Here is an 8,900-nt window from a genome sequence, read left to right as displayed (position 1 = left end):
TGATTCGAATAAAAAATTAAACAGCCGAACTAAGTGTGTTTTTTAACAAAGTGAAGTTCAGCTATCATTTTCATGTTTAATTATCAGCCGAACTGTTCTTCTGAAACATGAAAAAAAAAGAAGAACAACGATTTGGGTTCCAATATGCGGATCTGATGCCAAATCTCTTTCTGCAACGCTTCACATGACTCATTTTAATCAATGATCAAAGATTTATGAATCAACAATCGCCGACGAAAAATAAAATCAAAACTGTTTGTCATGATTAAATTAGGTTAGGAATGAAAATGATTTTTTATTTTTAAAATAATTTTGGATTTTAGTTAATTTAGATGAATGGTGTTTAAGTAATTTAAAACAATTAAGGGTAACTTAGTAATCTACTCACTGTTAGGATACCCCCTATAAACCCTCGCTAGATAGGAAAATGATTGTGTATGCCTCAAAACATGTTTCAAATTAAATGCTATTAGGATTTGCTAAAAAACAGAGGCTTAATAACTTTTACCTATTACTGTATGATTTAATCTAAGGATTTGTATCTTTATGGTACTCGTCCAGCTTATACTACACGGTTTTTTTCGATTATTTCAGTTACTAAACAACAAGGTAAGAAGAACATAACAACACTGAAGAAAAAGTCAAAAACTATTAACTGCTTCCAACTAGTTAGATTTTTATAACATACTATAAATAACTCATGCCATAATGGCAATGGTTTGATAGTATTTTTTTCGCGTTAAAGAAAATATTTGTCGTGCAACCACCTAATAATGAGACCGTTACATTTTGTATCATGCATATATAATGTCCATATATACAACGCCTCTACATGGCTGATAAATAGACAACATGGTCCTTAACATATATATATATATATAAGATTTGTGAAGTTATACAAATTACAATTGACCAAAGAAACTTAGGTGAAAAATCCCCGACAATACCAAGAACTATCTAATTTATTTCATGATCGGATTACTTCCAAATCGACCGGGAACTCACTTAAAACACCAACATCCATAAAATATAATGCAATCCTGATAAATTAGCCCAATATATGCCACAAAAAATAGGCAAAGTTAATACAATGCAATTATTACAGCCCCTAAGATGTATAACAACACAAAGGGTTGATAGAGTCTGACGCATAATCCAAGTTGTCAGCAAAGGGAGATGGATGCTAAAATGAAAAGAAACCAATGGAAATAAAATACACATAATTCATTTTTCAAAATAATAGGAGATAACTATCTAAAACTTTGTATCTTCATTTATATTTACTCTGTATATGATCAACATAGTAGACAATGATATTCAAATCATATGAAATCAAATCTTGGTATTATTGATCGAGAAAATCAAAAAAGAAGTTGGTCTTATTTCGATTTAATTAAGAACACACTTTCATTAATAATACTTAGAGAAAATGATTACCTAAAAATCTATCAACAAAACTAATATGCTTCGGAAAAAAAAAACTAACAAATAAAAAAGAAGAAACTCCTTTTTGCAGTTCTTGTAATATAGTTTAATGCAAAGAGACTGGTAAATGAAAGTTTCACCATTGTTTTTGGATCGTTCCACAAAAAGATTGTAATTTCTTGGAACCTGCAAATATATGAGCAATCCAATCAAACTTAGCAGATTATACATATAGGAAGGAAATAAGAGAGCTTTAATTAACCGGAATAAATGGAAAATATACAGTATGAAGAAAAGCAAAAATTGTACATGAAACTGATTTCTCTCTTAATTAGGGTTAAGTCTTGCATTAGCCTTAAACACAAATACCTAATTTTTTTTTTCTTCAAAACCTTACTCCATAACACAACCTAAACAATATCTTTACACAACTTGTGAGAAATGAATTATAAACAAGATACAATGCGTCAAATGTCTGAGAAAGCTACCTACCCGGATAAAAAAGTCATTAAAGAAAGAAAAACATAAAAAAGAACCCGGTAATAGAGAATTCTACCAAATACAGTCATGAATGAAGAAACACAAATCTCCATTTGCAATAGGCAACAAAAAAATAGTTGTATCGCATACTTCAAATCAATTCAAAATTATAATTACACATATAAACCCCTGACTCAATCAATAATGCCCGTCACTCTATTTTATTCATTATCAAAACCCGAGGAAAAATCTTTACCGGATATTAATGGATTGGAATCTTTACTGGGATAAGTGGATTAAGATTTCTATAGATTTTTAAAGATAACTACATTGTGATCATAACAGCCTATCACTGAGAGCAAAAAAAGTCACATATAAATATATACTATCAAATGAATCAATAACACGAATCCCTCAAGTTGACTTCTATAAAACTTCAAATTGTCAAAAGCTTCCTGATTTGATGCATACGAATAGAAGATGTTCTCATAACATTTTGATGAAAGAGATGTGTCTTGGATATTTATGGTAGATTTTCTCATTTATATTCGAAGACTCTTCATGATTTGCACACAAAAAAATACGTTTTGCTGGTTTTTGTCTTGTTGACCAAGCTATTAAAAATATAATTGTTTTTATGCCCAATTCTTTAATTTGTTGGAGTGTAATATTATTTTAATTTTTTTATATCATTGTTGAAGATTAATAGATAAAGTCTCCGAGATTGATTTTTTTTTTTGCAGGATTTAAAAGTTTTTTTTTCACTTCATTGATGAAGATTTTTTTTACAAACATATACATCATGCTTGTAACTCCGGATTCATAAAAGCAGTGAATAGTCTTTAATTTTTTGTATCACTTTTTACCATTAATTTTTTGTAACACTTTTTACTCTTTTTCCAAGAGTAAAGCCTCCTAGGGGATTTATAACTCCGAACCCTTTGAGGCTTTAATCTTGGAAGATGATCAAGTTCAGACAACTTTGACTGTAATTTTTTCAGTCACCAGAACACTTCTCATCAGTCAAAACATGTCCAAGCGCATCCAAATAAAATGGAGAACTGCACTCTTTTGCGTTTAAGCCCATAGGAGACTCGGGTTGTTGATTATGGTGACCATTTAACTCGGGAGCTGGCTTAGCTTCCCATCTAGATACCATATCCGATGGACTAACCAGGGTGAGTTTATCATTTATCTCAGAATATCTTGAAGAAGGAACTTTTTCATCGACACCAACAACCCAAGAATTTGGAACATCTTGATCACTATTATTATCACCACACATTTGATTAATCCCACATACATTAATGGATTCACCAAACTTATAAGAATGAATTCCACCAATTGTGGATTGAGGCATTGGATTATTCAGGTTTGGTGATGTTGCGGTACCAACACCAATTAAGAGAGTTTAGTTATTTTAGAAAGTAGTGTATGTTTTCTTATTTATTGTTTTCAGTTCCATTAGTTTTCCCCATCAAAGTGAGATTATAATGATGCTTTGTCATCAAAGTTTCAGTTAGTACCAGAAGATCCCTGGGATAGATTTCCCCATGTTGTTGGTCGATCATAACCACCACGACCTGATGAAGGTGTTGTAACTCTAAAATAAAAATAAAATAATAATAATTTGAAATTAAATCTTTGGAACTATTTTTTTTTTGAAATTAAATCTTTCGTAGATATAATTAAATAAACCGAAAATAACATATAAAATCACTGATAAAAGATCTAGAGTAAAGATTGAATTCTTAACAAATACTAATCAAAAGTGATAAGAATTAGGGTTCAAGAAAGGGCACTAACGTTGCTCCGGGAGCTGAAGGAACATGACGGCCATAAAGAAGGATTGAATTGTCATGAATATCTGTGATGATCTTCTGCTTATTTAATATTTTGTTTTTCTTCCTTCTGTAACTCTCGCGCTCTTTTGTTTCTCTAACTTTACTTTTAGTGCCTCTCTCCGCAACTCTCCCGCTCCTTCTTTATCTAACTTTTCTTCGAGTTTTTGTTTCTAACAAGGCGGTGGAAAAACCTAGGTTAAAAGGAAAATCGACCCTAGTACGCAAGTAGTATCACACAGAAGTGTGGAAATTAGGTTATCCAGTTGCTAGAGTTCTCCCTTATAGTCTTCAAATCAGGGTTTGATAGCTTAGAAACAAAGCAATCAATATTCACCATTAGATGAACACCTGATTTAAGATTCAAGCTAAGTTTGCTTAAAACTAAAGAAATGTCTCTCCACTATTAGATGGTATTAGCTTGTTACACACAAACGAAATATACCTTCATTTACATATGGGTGACCGTACCTAAACAGGTATATTGAGTTGGCTCAACAATAATTAAAGGAAGTTATCCATATGAACACTTTTGTATTAACCACATTCATCTAGCATTTCTAGATCAAATTATAATCAAATGAATCTAATTGTGTTACTCATAGAGTTGTTCAATTGTTTATATTCTCATAGAAGTATACAAGACACTGAAGCAAAATCGGATTTGATTTATGATTGTACAAAGTACTTATTCAAGAATCAATTCATGAACATTAAGCCACGGTTTCCAAAGATTGCATTCCTTAATTTATAAATGTATTTATTCATGAGTATGCAATCATACTTAACCGATTTTAGAACTTTAACCAACTCATTTTGCAAACGGGTACACAAACTTAAGTCCCGGAGTTTGGTAATGTCCGACAGTTAGCAACCGGTATGCATACTGTCGTTCCGGACCTAACTCAGATGGAACCGTTTGCATACTGGTACGCAAACTTGGTTCCCGGACCTAAATCATACCACAACAGTATGCATACTGTACTATATCCAGACAATGGTTAATTGTTCTAAACTCCCATTTCAATCACTGAAACATCCTTAGAAGACGACAATAGCTGTCTCACACAAATTATTATCTTATAAGTACTTTTCAAGTGATCGAATGATCAATACGAAATATTCCGAGTCTATATCAAATGATTGTCTCACACAAATCATGTAAGATGTTTCAACGCAATTTCACATGATCATCTTTTGACTTATTATTTAGTTTCCAACAAATAAATTTTTTCCACCTAAACTCGTCAAGAATAATGATGAACGTAGTTAAAGCAAAAAGCTTCCAACACATATTTCGAGAAATATATAAACGAGTTAAAATCAACTCGAAAAATCAAATGTGTATACTATAAAAGTCTATATATTTATACGACCTAGTCTCAATAGGAGATATAATAGAATAGACTTCTGTGACAGATAAGATTTAGTCTCCACATACCTTTTGTTGATGAAGTTTCTCTAAGCTCTCCTCAGTAGATCTTCGTCTTCAATCGATGAACACCGTGAAGTATAAATCTCAATTACACGTTCTATCCCAATCCGAGACATAGCTATAAGTAGACTAGAAATCAATACTTATAGTTTTGATCACCTAAACTTGAGAAACAAGCTTGAGATAAAAACACTTGCGAGTTCGACCGAGCAGTGCTCTAACAGTCTCCCCCTTTGTCAATTTTGGTGATAAAACTATCAATACATATGGATTACAAAATAAATAAACTTTGTAGCTTCTCATCCAACATACTTGATTTCCTTGGTTCTTCAACATTTCTTGAATTCTTCGTCACTCCAAGTACTCCAGTGATTCTGAACGTGTTCAACTATGAATCATTGTTGTTGAAGATCCATAGCTATAACAATAAGAAAACAGATGTTCTCAATTATTGTTATACAATGTCATAGTATTATGACACATCATCAAAGTTCAATTGCATCACAACTTTGACAATAATATGACGGTGACATGTATCACTCCCCCTTAGTCAATACTTCATCTCACAATGAAAACCATTCCTCCTTACATAATGATCCGTAAACCATATGTATGTAGTGTGAACTACAAAATAATTCTCCCCCTTTTTGTCAATATAAATTGGCAAAGGTACGACAACTAACGGGATCATAATGAAACTCTCAAAGAGATTGTTCATGACTAAAAGAGAATATATCAACTTTGTTTCGATGATTTCACTTAGTCGAAACTTAGTGTATTCATCAAGGAGTTAATAAAGATACAAGATAACTTCTATAATATTCCACAGCCGCACTCCCCACAAAGATTTGGCAATTAAGCACAAGTTCAATTAAGAACTCTCCCCTATAAAATGTCATTCCCGAAATAACAACAAGAGCGACCTTACTTTTACGATAAAAGAAGGATTTCTTTGGAAATTAACAAATTACATGAAACATGAATTTGTATCCAGAAAACTCGAAATTAACCACAAATAGACCTTAATGATTAATTTAATCGGAAATGCTCAACATAATAAAACTTACAGAGCCATACAGTACTTTCACAAAGAAGTGGATCAGGGAAAGATCAATACTGTGGAATATTCAATAGTTCATTCTATATTTTATCAATATTTTCATAATGACACAATAGACTTAACTTTTGACATATATGAGATAATCATAGTTCACAGACGTAAACACACATATCCCATAAAATATTTTTGCAATATATAAAACCAATAAAGATTAATACTGCAAAATCATCTTCCAAATAACTTAGAGTTTAAATAAGTAAATCTAATACACTGCAAGATGAAAATCGTTGGTAATAGCTATGTGTAATCACAATATTTGCTACTCCAAACCCTAGTTATCCTTCTTAAAATATAAGAATAAATTCTCATAAGAAGTTTCCTAGACAACAAAACGAAGAGACAAACAAACTCGTAAAGAACATACAAGATTATTTGCCCTTTGAAAACGCGGGGTTACTACACCACACCCAACTTTTTCGTTCGGAAATATGTATGGACTAACCTTAATAATATTCCGAGAGTAAAAACTCAATCAAATAATAATACTAAAGAGTTTATCTCTTTCTCTTTTAACAATCACAAACTTAACCAGATATAAATATTGAATCCGTAAGTCTGATTATATGAAGAGAAGCTTGGACAGTACCAAAGACCAATATCCAAGATCAATCAAAGTCTTATCCAACAAACAAGGTCGGATTTATCAATGATGATTGATTAAAGCACAACTTGTGATATTTCAATTATAAAGATAAATAATATAATGTGGAAAAGAAATAACACAGACACCAGAAATTTCATTAACGAGGAAACCACAAAATGCAGAAAATCCCCAGGACCTAGTCCAGAATAAACACACACTGATTATAAGTTGTTAAACCAATTTCATACTACCTATTCGGACTAGATGTAATACATACTTCATCTATATTCAAACACTTGTAAAACCTAGCATAACACCGATTCTCTTTAAGAATTCTTCTCGTAAATCTTCTAGCAGAACACAAATTCTCTTTAGAAGTTATTCTCGAAAATCTTCTGGCAGAACACAGTTCTCTTCAGAAACACTCTCAAAAATCTTCTAGCAACATGTTAGTTCTTTTTAGAAGAAGCAACAACATCGTTGATACTTTTTTATATTTTTCTTTCACAAAACACCAGTTTGATTTCCTTTTAGATGTAAATCAAGGTTTTGGAAATCTTGTGTTTGTTTCGAAAAACTACTAGATAAAAGTGGAGATACCGAAACAAACTTGTAGATTAGGTTTTTAACTTACAATCAGTATGCGTACATACAAGGAGTCCGTGAACCTGATTTTCGTAGGTGAACTTGGGCGATTCCAAAGATCAATTTCCAAGTTAAGGAAACCCTAATAATTCTACAATAATATATCTCTAGAATAAATCTAGAGATATCTTGTTTAAAACTTCTTAAGGATTTTTACGAGATACCTTAATCGAAGTTTTCTTTCTAGTTCCGATTTCGACTAACAAGTGTTGATATACGATCGAAAATTGAAATCTATCTTGCATCAATAATTAAATAAATAATTACTTTAGCATATGTTGTATTTATGTGAATACAAACACTTTAATATGGTAATCAAAAATGTTTCGAGTAATATCTATCTTGCCTAGATAAGGAAACATCAAAAACTTGACTAAAAAAGGCTTCTAGTCACGTATTTGCGTTCAATTCCTTGAACCATTACAAACAGTTCGTGACTTGTTTCCTACTAACAAACGGCAAAAGTTACAACAACATTTATAACTGTTCCTTTAACAAATCACTCATAACTTCACCGTTATAACTCGGAATTGAGTGATTCTTGGCTCGTTGAATTCGTAAGCTCAATCACTAGAACAGGAGAACCTTTACAGGGATAAAGGTTATTGTCACAAAAGTCATGGATCAAATAACCTCATGTATATCTACATAAATGTACATTTACCGTCATAAGAATTGTTCCATAAAGTGAGTATTTGTTTCGATAGATTAGAAAGGTATAATTGAATAAGAATCCAAATGAAATCAACTACCACATACCTTTGTTGAAGAAGTCCTCTTCAATGTCTTCTTGTAGTCTTCAATCTTCATCCTTCAAGGATAGATCTTCTTATACCTAATCTAGGCCGAAATTAACTTTAGTATACTAAATTAAGAATGCGTTTCGGCAACTAAATTTGACAACTAGCTTGACATACCAACGCTAGTGGGTTCAACCGAGCAAACACCCTTAGAAGGTAGAATCAATCTTTTTTGCATGGATTTACACCAATACTGGATACCAAAGGTGTATAAAAATATTTTCTTAACAAATAAGAAATACAAAGTTATTAACAACCATGCACCGTAGTTCACATAAGAGAATTGTGAACATTCAAGAATCTCAGAGTAATGCGTACTACTGCCCATTCTTGAACTTTCTTCTTTGTGATTCACCAACAATATTCTTACAAAATCTACAAATGAGCTTAGAAGAGAAGTACTCCAAGAATACAAGTGCCCAAGTCCAAGAGAAGTGGAACAAGTGCGACGAAATGGACAAAACACTCAAAACAAGAAACGGGACGAAGACAAATCTTAACTCATCCAAATCCTGGATTTCTCATCACCATTTTGAGGTGAATTTAAAGAGGAAGAGAATGCAAAAAGAAT

Source organism: Papaver somniferum, chromosome 6 (genome assembly GCF_003573695.1).
Source record: "Papaver somniferum cultivar HN1 chromosome 6, ASM357369v1, whole genome shotgun sequence".
Lineage (NCBI taxonomy): Eukaryota > Viridiplantae > Streptophyta > Magnoliopsida > Ranunculales > Papaveraceae > Papaver > Papaver somniferum.
The sequence above is the reverse complement of the archived record's forward strand: the minus strand, read 5'-3'. Positions refer to the sequence as shown.